The 20,112-nt window shown below is 39.9% G+C and overlaps 1 pseudogene; it reads left to right on the top strand.

Annotated features, from left to right (window-relative positions):
- Positions 1–371: 371 nt before the first annotated feature.
- LOC123955185 lies at positions 372–711 on the top strand (annotated as a pseudogene).
- Positions 712–20,112: the final 19,401 nt, after the last annotated feature.

Raw genomic sequence — 20,112 nt, forward strand, 5'->3', positions numbered from 1 at the left:
AAAATATGTGCAAGGAAATCAAGAACAAGATCCTACAATGAAAACTGAGTTGCAGCACAACAAAAATTCACATAATATCAAAAGCAGTAATTTTTTTTATAAGAGAAGATCATTTCCAAATAAAAATAATAAGTAGGCACTTGGTTTGCTTGAGAATCCATCCAATTAATGAAAAGAAGTAAATCATAAGAAAACATTTTTTGAAAGTGTAAGTTACCTGCTGATATAACCAATATGAGCACAGTGACAAAGATAATAAAGTACTCAGACATTCTGTAGATAGAAGTGGGTGACAGACTCATTGCGCCCCTGCCTCACTGAGAAACTACTAAAGTTCCTGTGGAAGGGAAATGGAATTTCTTAAGAACATAATGGGTGGAGAAGAGAGAACCTATCGTGGCTACGAAGACTTTGAGGCCATGTATGTCATATCAATACCTTCGGATGGTTGTGAATTTATTGTAAAAAGACAACATGCACTAACATCCGGAACAATAAAAGCCATGCTGAATGGCCCATGTCAGTTTGCTGAGAATGAAATTAATGAAGTCAGTTTTAGAGACATCCCTTCACACGCACTCTGGAAAGTTTGCATGTATTTTACGCACAAGGGGCGCTACGCTAACAGCTCCATGGAGATTCCTGAATTCCCAACAGCACCTGTAGTTTCCCAGGAACTACGTGATGGCTGCCAACTTCTGAGACTGTTAAATAAGGTCAATTATAATAAACTGTTCTTTTTTCAGTATTTAATACCTACAATTCAGTTAGTAATTTTTTCATATATAGCACGCTGCCTGTGTGCAGTTGAACTTTAAAGTTCATGGTAAAGCAGATTATCTTCTGTACTTCTGTGTAGCAATCAAGTTGAAATTTGTTTGTTACATCATCAAATTAAGTTCACTTTCATAAATTGAGAAATAAATATTCCAATTTGTTTTAAAAAAAAGTTTTAAATAAAACACTCAGAATATGACACTACAACAAGAACACCAATCACATAATAGTTAATCTCAATTGTCAATTTGAAGACCGCTTAAAAGTCACCATTGCACAAGAAAACTGGAAATGCCCTGAAATAGTACAGCTGACACATGAAAGAAATTTTGTTTAGACGTCGTCACAACTTTGACAACTATCCTAAATGTCCACATGACATTTCTAATATCAAATTGGAAATCGAAGTACTTTAAATACTACCAACACAAATATACGAACTTTAGTCAACCATGCTGAAGGAAATAATGAATTTTCCTTTCTCTTTAAAAGGAGTTTTACATGACTGGACTGCTGTTGTATGAAAAGACAAAGAGTTCACAACAAGAAAAACAAAAAATAAGGGTTTTAAAAAATATTATGGAGGGGCGCCTGGGTGGCTCAGTGGTTTAAGCCTCTGCCTTCAGCTCAGGTCATGATCTCAGGGTCCTGGGATCAAGCCCTGCATCGGGCTCTCTGCTTGGTGGGGAGCCTGCTTCCCCCTCTCTCTCTGCCTGCCTCTCTGCCTGCCTCTCTGCCTACTTGTGACCTCTCTCTCTGTCAAATAAAAAAAAATATATATATATATTATGGAAGTAAATCCAGAAGTGAATTAATTAAAAATAATACTATTTTTCTGGCTTTGAGGGTATCTATGGTTTTGTCAGTTTTATCTTATTTTCAAAATGTGATTTAATTTTTTTCCTCATTCTAAGTATCTATTTTCACACCAATTTTGTGATCTTTCTCTGATTTAAAGAGAACAGTTCCAACAGTGTAGGCTTCAGATCCATTGGAGCCTAGACCTCCCTTCTCCCCGTTTGCAGTGCCTGAGGGCAGAAGATTCAAGCAACCAGGCAGGCTGGGGCTATTTCTGTATGCAGAGTCAGAATCCATCTTATGTAACTGGAACTCCCACGTCTCTTTTTTTCAGGCACTAGCTTGAGAATTGCAAGTGCTCAAAACTTTCCAATTTTAAGATAATGATTCTCCAAAGCCACGTTTTGGAAGTATCCTTATTTGTTCGCAGGAGTCCACCGCCGCTGCTGTGCCCCACAGTCCATTTGAGAGTCTGTTTTTATTTCATAAAGTTTTGGCCTAAAATACTACAGAGCCACAATAGATATTCAATCATGTATTAATTACTTGCATGCAGTTAGAAAATTTGACAGTAAGTAACGTTTTAAAATGTAATCAGATTGACTTAGTGGAATCAGCTGGTTTTACTTTATTTATTGTTAACTATGTTATTGTAGCAGTTCCAGCCAGGGGCATTAGAAATGGAAACAAAACAAAACAAAAAAAAGGTACAAAACCCTAAACATAAGGTATCAAATATGCCCAACAGGACCACCCATTCCCATCCACCTCGGGCCATCTGGTCCTTTGCTTGGTCTAGCTTCTACTCATTTATCTATAGCGTCAAGGAGTCTGGCCAAACGAGGTACTATCGTATGAAAAAATGAATCCAATTAAATACATCATGATTCCAGTTTATTTAAAATAATTTCAACATTTTGGGGCTATCTAGTTATTTACCAGTATGAACAATCAAGTTTATCTGAAACATCTTATCTTATTTATTAGAAACAGCCCAGGTCCCATGATACTCAAACAAGACTCAAATTATGACTTAAAAATCCTGATTTTATTCCAAGTGTATGACTTTAGATTTCAGAACAACAGTGCAATGAGTGAAAACTGTAGAAGAGCCACACCTGCAGCTCGAAGGCTATACTTCTAAGAACAATGTTCTAGTACATACAATTTATATCAGGAAATAAAACTAATCCTAAAATACCTAGGGCAGTCATTGGTCTTAAGGTAGCTGAATTTGGACGCTGGATTTAGAGCCACGCACACCTGGGTTCAAAAGCCATCCAACAGGGGCGCCTGGGTGGCTCAGTGGGTTAGGCCGCTGCCTTCGGCTCAGGTCATGATCTCAGGGTCCTGGGATCAAGTCCCGCATCGGGCTCTCTGCTCAGCGGCGAGCCTGCTTCTCTCTCTCTCTCTCTGCCTGCCTTTCTGTCTACTTGTGATCTCTTTTTGTCAAATAAATAAATAAAATCTTAAAAAAAAAAAAAAAAAGCCGTCCAACAGAGGCAGGTTGTTTCACGAGTTATGCCTAATTTCCCTGGTGTGCAAAAACAGCATAATAATGCAGACCTTATAAGGCTGTTGAGACAATAAATGAGACAAATGTGCGTAATAGATGCCAGTAAATGGGAGTTATTTTTAACTCTGCTCTAACAAGTTGATAATAATTTCTCATAATAAGGTCAGTGTCTGTACTACTTATTTAAAATACGTTCCATTGTTTATTATACTTTGCCGATAAACAATTTTTAAATGATTAGAATCAAAACCATTTTTTGGAGGATCTTTAAAATATATTTGTCAGGGAAGAATCCCAACCTTATGGGAGAAGGGAGGGAATCAATCTGAGAACATTCCTTAGATGCCAAATGTAGACAAGACAGTGTCTTACTCACAGCACAGCACACAGCAGGAGACGCCAGACCCTGGGTCCCCAAGTCCCATGGGTGACACCATCAGACAAGATGGATGTCACACATGAAGTGGGTTGTACCATGGCTGAGGAACCCAGAGCCAAGGGACCAGCAATTCCTGAGCAAGCAGCAAACAAGCTTGTCCCCCAACGAAAGTGTTCACTTACTTGTGGAGCATAAGGGATAACACGGAGAACACTGGGAGATGGAGGGGAGAAGTGAGTTGGGGGAAATCAGAGGGGAGCCAAACCATGACAGACTGTGGACTCTGAGAAACAAACTGAGGGTTTCGGAGGGGAGGGGGGTGGGGGTTGGTGGAGCCTGGTGGTGGGTATTAAGGACGGCACGTATTGCATGGAGCACTGGTACATAAACAACGAATTTTGGAACACTGAAAAGAAATAAAATAAAATAAAATAAAACAAAAAAAGGGGGGTGGGATAGCATTTACAAGAAGGCCAGGCTGCAGTCATCTGTGCCTGCTTCATGGCCCCAGTGGCTAACTATGAGGACACTTTGGTCTCGGGGGACAGATACAACTTGCAGTTTATATGATGAACTGCTTCCCCTTACAAGGCTATTTTCAAGAAACCACAATCTTCCTTTGAAGTTAAACACTAAGTGGACATTCTATTGTTTACATAATCTGATTCGGATTCCATGATCTTAACTGTCTTGAAACCCTTTCACCTCTGCACAAATTAAAGTTGGTGAAATAATGAAAAACCTCTTTCTTCCATTCCCACTTACCCAGAATTATCTGGCTATTTAGCCTTTACAATGTTTCTTTCTTTTTTTTTTTTTTAAGATTATTTATTTATTTATTTATTTATTTGACACAGCGAGAGAGAGAGATCACAAGTAGGCAGAGAGGCAGGCAGAGAGAGGGGGGAGCCTGCTTCCCCTTCTCTGAGCAGAGAGCCCTATGTGGGGCTCGATCCCAGGACCCCAGGATCATGACTTGACCAGAAGGCAGAGGTTTTAACCCACTGAGCCACCCAGGCACCCAACAGTGTCTTATTTCAAACCAGTATGGAATCATATAAAATGCTATTTGTAATGCAAACTAAATATTTCACTTTGGCTATTGTGTTACTCTGTAACATGGACACGTGTTTTTTTCCAGATCCTGTTTCTGCCTCCATCCTCTACTCGGCCAAAAGGGCATCATACCAGATGATACAAAAACACAAAAATCCAGTAACAATCTACAAAACATCAACAGCCCCAAAACAAGCAGGTTGATTTTAGGTTTTCTCATTGTTCCTGTTCCATACCTTAGTAAACTGCTGACAACGAGAAAACACATTTTTTTCCCTGCAAAGTTTCTGTAAGACTCAGCACTACTTGTAACTTCTACCAAGCAAAAGATGGAAAGACGATGTAAGATTATGCTAAATATCATTTAACACCATAGATTTTCAAAAGATCAACCGCCTGATATGATGTTAAATATAGTTGAATGTGGTCCCACATCTCTGTGCCACTTTGCCAAGTTTCCGTCGGATGCAATTTGCAACAAGCAACATATTAAACCCCCATAAATAGTCATTATAATGTAAACACTGAACACTCCTTATTGTAGCAGTGAAAGCAGCCTCTCCAAAATAAAAAAAAAAAAAGAAAAAAAAACACAGAAAACAAATCCTTGAATTTCTTCTCAGGGCAGAAGGTGGATTTGAATTTGAAGACATGCCAAATGGTAATTTTGGGCACAAATATTTCAGACAAAGCTGATCTATTATGAGTAATAACAGCATATGTTAGTTTCTAAGTCAGTTTGCATATGTCACAGGAAGCACACCCAATTAGCATGTGAGGCCATTTACACTTCAGCAAAGTTATTAACAGTAAATCATAACAAAGTAGGTATGATCAAATTATACATTCTATTTCAAATATGCATAAGAATCTGACACAAAAAACAGCAAAAGAGAGAAAGGTAGAATCTTAAATGTATTAAATCAGTGTATTAGCTTTTTCATATTATTAGTAGTAGCAATAATAATCATTATTATTATTCTTTTCTTTTCACATAGCTGGTTGCTATGGCTCTTGACAGTTTCCTTTTAGCTGGCTAAGCCTCGGAGGATTAAAGAAGACATTTGGCCTTTATGGTTTTCTGTGTCTGAATGTGTATGTCCTGAGGAGAAAAAGAGCTGTGCAAGAAGCTATTAAGCACCAATGAGCGAGCACGGATGTGGAATGCCTGAGTTATGTTCACTGAAACAGATGTCGCGTCCCACAATTCCCCGAGCTGCCTCGGGCTTTTGCTGGTGTCAACCCTGTGGTAAATGGGTTTTCATAATGAATTTACTGTGAATTCTCACACACACACAAACCATTAGAATCACATTAAAGGGCTGACTAAATGCCACCAAGACTCAGAGCAGGACTGTCTTTTGTTCATTTGGAAGAAGCTCTGAAGAATCCAGAATCTCAAATCAATCATTCATGATAGTTTGGAGAGAGTAATAAGCCTCTCTGTGGCTGGAGAGGGATGAACACATGTTTTGGGAGGAGGAGGTTCTTGAGCCTCACGCAGTGTAGGACTCCCTTTTTTCTCTTTCCAGATTGTCACAGGAATGGCTACTGCTCTCAGTCCCAAAGGGGAGGCACTTGATCAAACCAGCCTGAGTTTTGAATTATTTTCTTTGGTCACTTCTCTTAAAAAAAAAAAAAAGTTTTAATTAATAAGCAAAACAAAACACTTTGCAGTAGATGACGCAAATATATTGAAATCTTCCAAAGCGGCTACCAACAATATGTGGAATATCTAGAGGGTACGACAGCTGAACCGTGGTGCTCAGAAGGTATGGATAAAAAGCCCCAGGAAGAGTCAGAGATTGTGACAGAAACAAAGACACGTGGGAGCATAATCAAAAGGAGACACTGAAGTGCATCTATCTTCCAGAAAATAACAAAACTACCTGTACTGCTAAAAATAACAACCCAAGCAACAATGTACTCTATTGGTTGAGCACCTATTTTGTCTCAAGGCTTGTACTTGAAGTTTTTAATACATTGTCTCATTTTCTCCTCATAAAAACGTCAAGAATGAGAAAAGCATTTGAAGATGCTTCCTTCCTGCCAGACTTTGTTCTGGGTGCCCCCACCATCATCCCGGAGGTCCACTGTTGCTCTCTCAGCCTTTTAACACTTGAGCCCTTTCTTCCTGCTGAGATTTAGTGCCTGACTTTTCCTCTTTTAGGATCCTCTCGGGTCTGCTTCCCTCACCCTAACCTTGCTTTAAGTTTGGGTGTCTTCCTCTCCTCCATAATGTCCCACTTAAAAATCGTCTCCTCCAAGAAGCTTTCCTGGAATGCCTTAGCAGGAGTAGGTTCCCAGCTGCCTCACTTAATCCTTCCTTAACCTTCTTCCTTCCTGGCTGTGTTATTTTCTACCTTGGGGGTGACTGTGCCTTGTGTAACTCTCCAGGGCATTCTCTCAATTTGCAAGTATTTATTTGTCTGCTGACTAGCCTTATTTTTGTCTCTTCCTTCCTGGGGTAAAGCACCACAAAGTCAAGTTCCAGGTCCTTTTTATTCACCGATCTGTCTACACCTGGCACATAAGCAAGAATTTGGCATATGGCAGGTACTCAATAAACATTCATTAGATGAAAAAAAAATGTGCTAAATGCCTTGAATTAATTCTTTAATTTAATGAGTGATCCCCCTGTTAGCTTACTGAGGACAATGCACCTCTCTTTTACAGAGACTGAGGCTCAAAACCACTTTTGTAGGACTTCAGACCATAACTTTAACCATTGTATGCCCATTCGACAGGTCTCACAGACTTGTAGCATCAGTGTGATACAGACCTTTAGAATTAGGGTGTGTGTGTCTGTCTGTGTCTGTGTGTGTTTTAAGTCTCGTTCACCATCACAGTCTTGGCCAATACACAATCCTTTCCATGTAGCTTTACTGCCACTGCTCTTAACACCCTTCAGCTACACTCATCTCTTCAGCAACTGGTCATCAAGCAGATCAAGCAAGGAAAAGGTAAAACCTTTCCACCATATCCATAGCTCTAGCTGTACACAAGCCTAGGGAACAAAATCTAACACTTTGGGATGGGTTAGAGCCACAGGAGTGGTAAGGGGGACTTTATTAGGTGGGGTCTTGGTTGGAACCTAAAAGGAATAATCATTCTATTTTGCTGGGGTTTCTAACTTTCAGCTACTATGATATATGGAGAAAGAAAGGAAAGAAATGAAGGCAAGAAGGAAAGCAGGAACACGAGGAAGGAAGGGAGGGAGAGGAAGGAAGGAAGGAAGTTAGTTTCTGCTGTGGATTGAGTTGTGTCTCCCCTGAACTCCTATGTTGAAGGCCCTAATCTCCATTGTAATGATATCTGAAAGAAGAGCCTTCAGAGGTAATTAGGTTTAGATGAGGTCATTAGGGTGCGGCCTCAAGACGGAATTAGTGCCACAAGAAAACACAGCAGAGAGCTTGCTTCCCACGTCTCTCTCACCGCCTTCATGCACTAAGGAAAGGCCATGTGGGGGCATAAGAAAGCAGTCACCAGTAACTCAAGGAGAGAGCGCTCACAAGATGCTGACCCTGCCAGCACACTGATCTAGGACTCTAGTCTCCAGAACTCTAAGAAATAAATTCCTGTTGTTTAAGCCACACAAACAACGGTTTTTGTTATGGTACCACAAGTGACTAAGACAGTTTCCTCTACGAAAGTAAAACCCATTAAATGTGATTACCAGCTTTTGTTTCCCATTGCATCATTTCACTGTGACTTGAGTCAGGTCCTCATGGTACATTTTCCTTCGAGTCATTGACCTTTGGGATATTGGAGATATTTAAAGAAACCCACAGACTACTTGTACATTGGCTTCTAAATATTTGTTTGGTGACATAGCATTATCCATGTCAATGGACCCAAACATATATCTATGCGAGGAAATATCACATACAAAGTTTCCACAGAAAAGTTGATATACCACAATATTATAATGCTATCTCCTTTTTCTTTTTCCTTATCCCACCTTTATTTCACCACTATGGGAGAAATAAGCAGAAGGAAAGATTCTAAATACATTCTTATCTCCCCTAATAGTCCAAGATTTTTATCTCTGAATTTGTACATTATGCTTTGAAAACTAATGGTTTCAAGCTTTGTAAATCCATAACTTTTAGAAATTGGCCTCAGGTATAAACCAATTACATAGAAAGAGAAAAAGCACAAACTAAAGCAAAATCACATACAAAGCCCAACTAATTTTGTCCTTGGAGTAAATAGATACATATAGACATAAATACAGAGAAGAAAATGTGGATCTTCTTGAAATGTTTAAAAATGAATGTTCAGATTTTTGGACATCTTAACCAATGTTTAAAAAGATAAACTCCAAATAAGATTTCTACCGCATAGAAGGATTTACACATTAAATTATGTAATATTCGTGAAGTATTTAAAACAATGCTGCCCAGCAAGTCATCAATAAGTGGTCATTTATATTTCACTTTTAAACATTTTAGACACTGTCTTATAAAATGAACCACTTAGGTTTACCTTATAACCTAGGAATATATCCAAACTCTCTGTATCTTCAATCAGCTTAGGCATTTTGCCTCTTCTTGGAGACTGAGATGAAGGAGAGAATAATCTCTGCACAAGTTTTTATTGCCCTTTAACAGTGGCTTAAGTTAGAATTATTATTATCATTATTATTAATTTTCCTTTGATGTGCTTTCCTTTGTCAAGGAAGGAAGTGGGATACAGTGTGGATATCCTGGTCAAAGAATATTGCTAAGAAATTCATGAGATGGGGCAGGGGCCACTTAATGTTTAAGTCACAGATTAGGGAGTGGGAGTTAGCAGGTGGAGAGGACAGAGGGGGAAAAGGGGAGCCAGAAGATGGCTTATTAGTGGAAACTGGAAGAGCAGTGAGGAAACATGGTTACGGACTGGTAAAAAGGCAACTCAGTTTTATGGAGGCAGAACAACTGAGACAATATTGCCTGTAGGAACTTGGAATAAAGAAAATGAATTTATGAGTCTATCTAAGGGGGCAGGGTGGCAGTCATTACTGAAAGTGCCCTTTGGTTTTTTGTTTTTGTTCTTTGTTTTAGCTGCATCAAATAAGGTGAGGCGAGAGAGATGAACTAAGAAAATTTCTCAGTTGGAAAGCAGAACTTAAAGGAAATATGGAAGAGCTAGGAATTGCTGGGTTGAAATAGAACACTGATTAACATTTCCATCCCATAGAAGATTCTTAGTAAGAAATGATCTGTGCATTAAGACCTATTTAAGTCTATGGTTATAAAACCCTTGTTAAGAGTTCAGAAAGACTTCAACTGTTGGCTAGTAGACTTCTAATCAGTCAAAAATATTTCTAAAATTTGAAAATGTGTTGTCCCACAGCACTTTTATATGCCGAACGTTGATAGATTTCTGACCCCAAAAGAACCATGGATGTCACCTTTGGGGCATGGCATCAACTCTAGTAAGATTGATGAAAATTTTAAGAAAATAGTACTTACACAAACTCTATCTCCTTGGACTGAAAGGGAAAAAAAATGGCTGAGAAAATTTAAATAATAAGAAAAAAAAGCTTCTGAATCTTCTACGAAAAAGAAGCAGGCTGAGACAGCTACCTAGCTGCAAACACCAATGACTTCTGATCAAAACGAGAACGCATCTTAGAGAACAGAACCAAAAGGCCAGAGTGTGGAGCCAAGATCTGAGAAGGAGATTGATTCATGAGTCACTCGCACGTTGCTGCACAGGACCCTGATCAAGGAAGCAGCCTTGCCCACACAGGAGGCAAAACTGCTGATGTGTACCCAATGGCTTTTCAGAATTACTGCAAAATCCTGACTACTAGATGCTTCCCTTTCTTCACTTTCATTTATTTATTTGCTTTAGGATTTTATTTATTTATTTGACAGAGAGAGAGAGAGAGACAGTGACCATGGTTGGGGGTTGTTGGTTTGAGGGCCAGAGGGAGATGGAGAAGCAGACTCCCCACTGAGCAAAGGAGTCCAATGCTGGGCTCGATCCCAGGACTCTGGGATCATGACCTGAGCTGAAGGCAGAGGCTTAACCCACTGAGCTACCCAGACGCCCCTCCCATTCTTTTTTTTTTTTTTTTAAGATTTTATTTATTTATTTGATAGACAGAGATTGCAACTAGTCAGAGAGGCAGGCAGGGAGAGAGAGGAGGAAGCGGACACAGGCTCCCTGCTGAGCAGAGAGCCCAATGTGGGGCTTGATCCCAGGACCCTGGGATCATGACCTGAGCTGAAGGCAGAGGCTTTAACCCACTAAGCCACCCAGGCGCCCCGACGCCCCTCCCATTCTTTACTTTCTACCTTTTTTTTTTTTTAATTTTAGAGGAGTTTTTGTATTTCCTGGGAAACAAAGTTCCCACGTACTCCTCATCCATTTTCCTAAATGTTAACATTTTCAAAACCATAAAACATTTGTCTCAACTAAAGAACCACTGTTGGTACATTACCATTAATTAAAGTTAAAGTATACTCAAGTTCCACTACTTTCTCCCTCGTGTCTTAATTTCCCTACTCTCCTAAGGCTCTGTTTCAAGATACTCTGCAGGGTCCCACAATGCATTTCAGTGACATGTCTCCTTAGCTTCCTCCACTGTGACAGTATCATTTTTATTTTTTTTTTAAGATTTTGTTTATTTGATAGAGAGAGAGATCACAAGTAGGCAAAGAGGCGGGCAGAGAGAGAGAGGAGGAAGCAGGCTCCCTGCTGAGCAGAGAGCCCCATGCGGGGCTCCATCCCAGGACCCTGAGATCATGACCTGAGTGGAAGGCAGAGGCTTAACCCACTGAGCCACCTAAGTGCCCCATGGGACAGTATCTTAATCTTTCTTTGCATTGGATAATCTTGATGGTTTTGAGGTGTGTTTTGAAGGTATTTTAAAGACAAATTAGAGGACTTTGACACTCAACTTGGGTTTTATGGTGTTTTTTTTCTTTTCTTTTTTTATGGTTCAAGTGCTCTAGCTCTAACCAGGTTCTCTAATGGAAAATCAGCCTTTCTCCAAGAAGCACTGGTTCTCACTGGATGGTGGTATTTAAAACCAAGACCTGGGTGCTGAGTGTGCTCCACGCACCATGCTTACTACTTTTGAGCACATGTGTCTATTGAGGTTACTCTGCCCCTGTCTTACCATTTTATGTTGAGTGTGTAGCTGGAGGATCACTTGTGTTTCTAGCTTGCCCCTCTCAGCATCAAAAGAAGCTGCCTCTGAGGAGCTTCCCCCATACTGAACTAGACACGAGTCATGAGTTCCTGGACTTCAAGCCTGGGGTAATAATTGGTGTGAGCCTTTGGAGTTCCTGGATGAGACTGAGTGTATTTTTCATGTTGAAGGAATGTGAATAATTTGTATCATCAGAAGTGGACTTTGAAATTAGTTTAGTTGTAGGAAAAAAAAATTAAAAAGAAAAAAACCTAAAAGTAGCCATATTGTTTCATGGCTACAACATTATCCCATCCCTCTCTGCAAAGTGGTTTTGCTGCTCCTCCCACCCAGAGATGGTCTATTTCTCCTTTTGGTAGGAACTGGGCTAGATTTGTGGTGGAAGTGACATTTTTTTGGTTCTTGAGCCAAAGCCTCAAGAGGGCTTGCAGCTGCTGCCTTCCTTCTCATAGAATCATGAGACCAGCAGGCTGATGAGGAAGCCCAAGTGCAGACCACGTGGGTGGGGGAGCCTACTCCTCAGGTGTCCCAGGTGAGCCCAGCCCCCAGCTCCCACACCAGTTGAGTGCAGCAACCTGGGTGAGCTCAGGGGAGACCAGCAGAGTCCAGCCACTCGCACAGTCATGAGAAATGATAACTCACTGCGTTTTGGAGTAATTTGTTAAGAAGGAATGGATAATTAATACAATACAATTGACTGCTAAAAAGTTTATCTTTCTATGGATCCCGGATCTACTGCCCTATTGGTTCCACTGACCCAGGTCAGGGTTTTCAGTAGGTAATGAAATATATTAATTGTAAGGTTGAGTTAATATCTTGATTTTCTCTTTTTATATGACTGTAGTCCCCCTTTATCTGCAGTTTTGCTTTCCCTAGTTTCAGTTACCACTGGTCGAAGTCAAATGCTGTCCAGAAGCAGATGTTCCTTCTTCAGAAAGTCAATAGTAGCCGAACACTATGTCCCAATGTCTGCCTTGTTCACTTCTCTTCATCTTATCATGGAAGCATTTTACCATTTTGTGTCATCTCAAGAAGGATGTGAGTAGAGGACAATGAGTTGTTTTGAGAGAGGAACCATATTTCTATAACTTTTATATAGTACATTGTTATAATTATTCTATTTTATTATTAGTGGTGTTAATCTCTTACTGTGTCTACTTCCTAAACTTTATTATACTTTTTAAATTATTAAACTTTATTAAAAACTTATTAAATTTTATTATAAACTTCTTAAACTTTATTATAGGTATTATGTACAGAAACAAATAAACAAACAAACAAGGTATATAGGATGCAGTGTTATCTGTGATTCTAACAGAACCACTGGGGGTGTTAGAACAGATCCCTGGTGGATTGGAGGGGGGGGTTGGCTACTGTATAGCATTTGTACTGAAGACCTACGGAATTAGCACTTTACTAGAAAAGTAAACTTCTTTTCTTCACCTCTCCACTTCTCTGGGAGGTGAGGTTAGGAAACCGCAATGTAATTGTGATTAAAAACTGGCAAGTGTAAATTGCTCAACAGAGACAGCAACTTTCTCATGAGGAAAGTTCTATTTAAATCTCCAGATTTAGGGGCGCCTGGGTGGCTCAGTGGGTTAAGCCGCTGCCTTCGGCTAGGTCATGATCTCAGGGTCCTGGGATCGAGTCCCGCATCGGGTTCTCTGCTCGGTGGGGGGCCTGCTTCCCTCTCTCTCTCTCTGCCTGCCTCTCTATCTACTTATGATCTCTCTGTCAAATAAATAAATAAAATATTTTTTAAAAAAATCTCCAGATTTACCTCAAGCCACTGACCTTGTTCAGCCTGTCCTACACACACTGACCTTGAGTCTTCTAAAGATAGTTGCTAACCTCTTTCCTTTAGTTGATTCCTAGGTTTTTAGTATCTTTATATAGTTTTAGTTCTGATGGATTGACCATTTTATTCATCCCTTCAACAAACACATATTAACCATAACATTTAATGGGCCAGGAATACAATAATAATTCCTACATAGCTGATGCCTTTGAAAGTATATAAATGAACAATTCAGTAAAATATTGTCTGTGTAACATTAGAGGAAAGAACAGATGGGCATCTAATGTAAATTGGGTGAATTGTGATAAAGAAACTAAACCCATTTTTGATGTCTGACTACTGCCGACGGCTTTTAAGCCTCATACCTCACTCTTTCCCTTCTGCCCCACATCTGGGCAAGCTGATAAGAAAGCCTGGTGCTTCTTCCTTTGTTGTGGGAAGTTCAGCCTTTTCCTCAGCCACACCCCCCTAACCACCATAAAAATCTCAGGCTAGTCTTCTTCCCTTGATCTCTGAAATCATTTTGGACCAGCTGGGGTGGCCCGCCCTGCTCTCTTCAGGAAGCTGATTATGTAGGTAATAAACCTTTTCAAACCCTACTGGTGCCTGTGTGGCATCATCAGTCTTGAATCAAATTTTGGGTAAGCGTAGCCATCTTGTCTCCAGAGAATGACAACAGAACAGGTGCTCATAAAGGGTGGGATTATAATTGGGATTTTCAGGAGGCAATGGCAGTTGAGTAGGAGAAGCAGAGAAAGGCAGTAAGAGGAGGATTGAAAAGTAGCCACGGAGTTTGGAAATTTGGAGTGAATGATTGTTTTTTCCAGAATCCTTTAAAAGCGTGATGGGGAACACGATCAGATTACAAAGGCCAGGGATGAGCGAGTCGAGGCAGCAAATGTTGATTACTGTTTCAACAAATTGGGTGGAAATTATTCAGCACAGGCTGAAGATAAGTGGAGAGAAAAGGCAGAAAAGGAAGCAGGGCCAGATGAGGACTTTATAGATCAAGGTTATATTCAATCAAGTAAAAGAGGTTGAAGACACTGGGAAGAGGGATTAATCAATAGAACAAGATGGAAAAGCAAGGTGAAAGTTTCGATTTAACAAAACAACAAAATAAACTAACAAAGCAGGGTGGGGAGGAGAAAAATTCTATGTGGCAGATTTAATCTTGATTAGAGAAAGAAAACTCATCCAGTGATGCTCAAACAATACAAGTGTATAAGGGCTTGGATGTATATACCTTTGGGTGGCCTGGATCAGTAGGAAACTGATGGAGAAAAAGCAGAACAGCTTCCTAAAGGTGGAGGTATGATTACTTCTGGAAGTCCCTAAGGAATGGGACTTAGAAGGGATTAAGGACATAGTGAGGGTGAGAAATACTGGCAAATAGGGGTGGCATTATCACTGAGGACACAGAAGGGAAAGCATTGACAGACAGCTCTAAGACCCAGCTCAGGCTAGAGACTCGGAATTGTCAGATACCAATCTGCAGAAATGGGATCATTTAACTATAGGGAACAAACTGAAGTTGCTGGCAGGGAGGTGGGCAGGGGATAGGGGGTAAATGGGTTACTAGCTATTAAGGAGGGCTTAATGCTAGGATGAGCACTGGGTGTTATATGCAACCGATGAATCACTAAATTCTACTTCTGAAACTAATAGTACATCATGTGTTAATTAACTTGAATTTACATTTTTAAAAAAAGATAAAAACAGAATTAAAAAAAAAAAAAAAGAAATGTGACCGTCTTCCATCTACTTCATTTGGATTCCAAACTATCTGGTGGTTTGTGTTTACCCCAGGGTTGGGATCCAGAATGTCAGGACCACACAGATTAAATACCCCTCAGGTCTACTCAGACTGCAAGCCGTTTTTCTAACAATTACTATGTCCTGTTTTATTTTACCCTTTCTCTCCCTCACTCTGGCATCAACCTGGATGGTTGCCCTGGGGCAAGAGAGGCATCAGAAATTGTGCTGTGGGGTCCTCTTCATGGCTCCTTGGGGATATGGATTGCAGAACATTATTACATAACATTTACTTTAGAACAATTTCTGACTTCCTTTTTTTTTTAATTGTGAGATGGAGTCCAAATACATATCTTATTAATTTTTGATCTTCAGCATATGTAGGGCAATTAAATGTATTACCCATAGAAAGAGAATCACTTAAAAAGTAGATAAGGAATATCCTACAGTAAGCGGATTCCAGAAAAACGAGACCCGAAGACATACATTCACACATCTGGCAGTGATTCATAATTGAATATTATTTTCTCTCTAGTTATGATGGTTTGCATCAGCCTCAATCCCCAAACTGAAAGTAGCTGAGTAATATTGCTGGCACCGTCTCTCTATTCCTGTTCCGTATGTGCAGAATGAAAGGTTTAACTATAATTCACTCTGGTAGCATTATACAGGGAATTTCAATGAAGGTGTTGAAAGAAAATAATTACCCATGGAGCCTGAGGCTAGAAGGGAAATCTCCCTCACTCTCTTTTACAATATGTTTCTAATGGCTAATGTGTGAGCAGCAACCTGGAGGAGGGGACCATTTTCTTACGTGACTGCATCAGTACCTGTCAGAAACAGTATAAATTTGTGAAATGAGAAGGACACTAAAGTTTTCCATGATGAAAGGTATTAAAGGCAAACTTCCAGTCTTAGGAAACTCACCCAGGAATATATGAATAGGGATAGTACACCTCAGATACTTTCTGACTCTCACAAACTCATAATGACCCAAGGCTACGGTGAATTTGACGTGGTCCTCTGTCACGTGACACAACTATACACCCCACTCTGCTTCCTTAAGAATAGCACTACAGATCCACCATATCTCTAGAATACATAGTGACCAGGGCACAATCCCAAATAGAGCCTAATAGAGTACAGGGTTGTTTTCAAATACTAGACCAAAGATAGCTTTTGTGACTAGGATTCCAAACTGTAGGATGTGAAACTAAAGCAGATGATTGTTAAAAATCCTTATTCCCAAGTCCAGCTCAAAGAAGTTCTGATTCACTAGATCTCGGGTAGTGTGCTTGACTCTGCATAGTTAACAAATACCCATGGTGATTCTGGTGCAGATATCATCGGGATCACATTTCAAGTAAGATTTAGGAGAAATCTAGCACCATTATTGGACTGGTTTTAATTGATTAAAACCTCTACTCTGTTGAGTGAGACCCTCACTACTTCAATATTTTCATTGGCAGTATGAAGAGAGGCAACTGAAAAAAAAAAAAGAAAAAGGTTTACATGAGACAAGAATGGTATGTCAATCCTGTTTTTGGCAGTGACACTGCTATTCTCAAATTTTAATTCCAGAGCCAAAGCAAAAGGCATAGGTCCAAGCCCCAGGAAAAGCTGCTATGTGGGAAGAATTGTTTGGCTTCATGAACTCTGCTTCCACTGTGTCTGTGGCTCTGGGGTGAGGGACAAGGAGGGCCCTGATCATCCAAGAATGCCAGGGGCATAAGGCTCAGCCTGCCTCCCCAACATCACCATCTGGCCCCCACTTGCCACTCCAGCCTGCATCTTAACACCACACCACCACTCCTGATCCCACCCTCAGCAGCACCCTAAGCTCCAAACAGTCTCAAACCAGCCTTTCTCATCAAAATTATGACAAAGTCTTATAAGCTGATTTGATGAAATAGTCCTTCCTAAGGCTCACACCGTGCATGGCAATAGCTTACATGTGTTTTTCCTTTCTTACAATATTTACTCCAGTTTAAATAAATGACTCCAGCTTAAATAAATGATGAGAACTTCAGACCCCTGGTCTGAAGACTGGTAAAGCCAATCACTGGACTCAGGAGACATCCAGATACTGCTGAAATCATACCACCATAGAGTCAGTCATATCAGGCAACTTCCTCCTCATACAGCACTACCTTCTGCAAACCTGCCCTTACCCTCCATCTTTCTCTCTCCTCCAAACCTGTCCCATGCCCAGGTACTGTGTTCCCTGCCCTCCCTGCCCTGCATGCTCTCAGGCTTTGTTAGCCTAAGTAAAGGCACCTTTTTAGAACAGTAATACCCTTACTACAAATTTAAGAAAAGAGAGAAGCTTGGGAACCCTATTAGGATATAAATCAAAGTGTAAGGAAGTATAGGAACAGGAGACTTAATCATGCAAGTTGACCTGGAAAACACATTATAGTCTAAAAGAGGCTCTCTCTCTTTCCTCACTTTTCTATCCTTACAACAGCAGAACTTACTTCAAAACCAAGAAGGATTTTGGAAAGAGTTAACTCCAGAAGCAAAGGAAATAAAGATAGAACTCATTTTATTTTCACTTATTTTATTATTGAAACTTTTTTCTTTACTGTAGGAATTAATAAGTATATATTCTTACTGGGTTTGTTAAGTTGCCAATTTCTAAATGTGACCATAAGAACCAGAGGTTCCAAATAAGAAAAAAAAATACTACAAACTTTCCTATACTTAATAGAGAGAGTGCTTCTTTATATTTTAGGACAAAAAGGAGATACATTTAAACAAAATGACCTTCCAGTTGCTAAATCAATAGAAAATGAGTAAGGACAGGTATATAATGCCCACTCTGAAGGAGATCATTTCATAGCACTTAGCTAGTTCATAATAACCTAGCATCCTTTCCTTCTTCAAAAACAAAAACAAAAAAAAACAAACAAAACTCAAAGCAAAGAAACAACAACAACAAAAAAGTGGAGCCTCTCACTGCAGTTAGCATCCAGAATGTTCTGTGCCAGTCTCTGTGTCAATTGGCAGCATTAAGCATGTCTCTGTTGGTATTTTCTTCAAAATAATATGATAGCTAAAAGGAAATTAGCTAATTCAATTCTCTCTTCTTTGTTAATTGTTAATCATTAGGGACCATCACTAAAACATACAGCTCAATTTCTGAATAGTCATTAGTATATTGCCAACCCACTTCTGACCACTTTAACTCAGAACATTCTCTTCAGCAGCAGATAAACCTAGCAATGTCTATGTTAACCTGCTGTTTCTAGTATTGGAATGCTTTAACCGCATCGTTTGTGATTATCATATTTTTGGTGCAAAAACCTTACATTTTATTAAACATAAAATTCTAGTAAGCCTGTTTTTCAGACACAAAAAAAAAATTTAAAGATTTTTTTATTTATTTGACAGAGACATCACACGTAGTCAGAAAGGCAGGCAGAGAGGCAGACAGAGAGAGGGGGAAGCAGGCTCCCTGCCAAGCAGAGAGCCTGATGTGGGTCTCGATCCCAGGACCCTGAGACCATGACCTGAGTCGAAGGCAGAGGCTTAACCCACTGAGCCACACAGGCACCCCAAAAAGAATTTTTTTTTCCTTTTTTTTCTTTTTTCTTTAAGAAATTTATAACTCCTTGCTATGGACTGAATCATTCCCCCCACCCCCAAATTTCCTATGTTGAAGCCCTAACCCCCAATGTGGGCTATGGGTGTTTGGAGACAAGGCCTATAAGGAGGTAATAATGGTTAAATGAGGTCATGAAGGTGAAGTCCTAAGCTGATAGGACTGTTTCGTGTCCTTATAAAAAGATATAGGGAGCAATCTCTCTCTCTCTCCACCATGCTAGGACACAGCAAGAAGGTGGTCATTTGCAAACCAGTAAAAGATCTCTCATGAAAAAACTGGCACTTTCATCTTTATCTTCTCTATAGAACTCGAAGAGAGACATGTCTCTAGTGGAAGTCCTGCAGTCTGTGCTGTTCTGTTACAGTAGCCTGAACAGACTAAGACCTCCCACTAGTCACTGCTCCTGCCACCTTGTCTAGGAAACACAATTTCTACCATACTTCCCATCCTCTTTTCTTGCATTATTCTTATTATTAGCACATATTATCATCTTACAATAAGTATATTTTACATTTATCCATTGATGTCCAGTTTTCCCTTGTTAGAATGTGAGCTCCACGAGGAAAGGGATTTTTGTTGTTCTTTTTTTTTTTTTTAAGATTTTTATTTATTTATTTGACAGACAGAGATCACAAGTAGGCAGAGAGGCAGGCAGAGAGAGAGGAGGAAACAGGCTCCCCGCAGAGCAGAGAGCCTGATGTGGGGCTCGATCCCAGGACCCTGGATCATGACCTGAGCCGAAGGCAGAGGCTTTAACCCACTGAGCCACCCAGGCGCCCCTCGTTGTTCTTTATTCATTGCTATATCTCTAAAACCTAGATTTTGTGTTAGCTTCTGATCTTTGGAGTGTCAACTTTTAAAATGCTGGAGAATACGGACCCTGGCCTAGACACTCAGAAAAGATGAACAACAACACATAAATGAAGAACCCAAACAAATAGAAAATGAGCATGGACCCATTAATGACAATCAGAACATAATGGATGCAAACCTGCAGAAAGGCTTGCGTAGATGTTGTCTCCCAGCAGAAAGTGCCCCTATTAGTGGTCCATAAATGAAGGGATAATACTTTACCATTGATATTTTGTAAGAACAAATTACCAAGCATAATGGATGCTTCCAAGAATTTTCAACACACCCTGGTCAGTGTAAGAAAGCAATATGTATTATTTGCTTTGCAGGAGAGTAAATACTTGGAAATAATGGATACAAATCTATTCAAGCATAATAGTTATTATATTTCAATTTATTTCCATGTAAATTGCTTGTTACACGC

This window comes from Meles meles, chromosome 1, assembly GCF_922984935.1.
Source record: "Meles meles chromosome 1, mMelMel3.1 paternal haplotype, whole genome shotgun sequence".
Classification (NCBI taxonomy): domain Eukaryota; kingdom Metazoa; phylum Chordata; class Mammalia; order Carnivora; family Mustelidae; genus Meles; species Meles meles.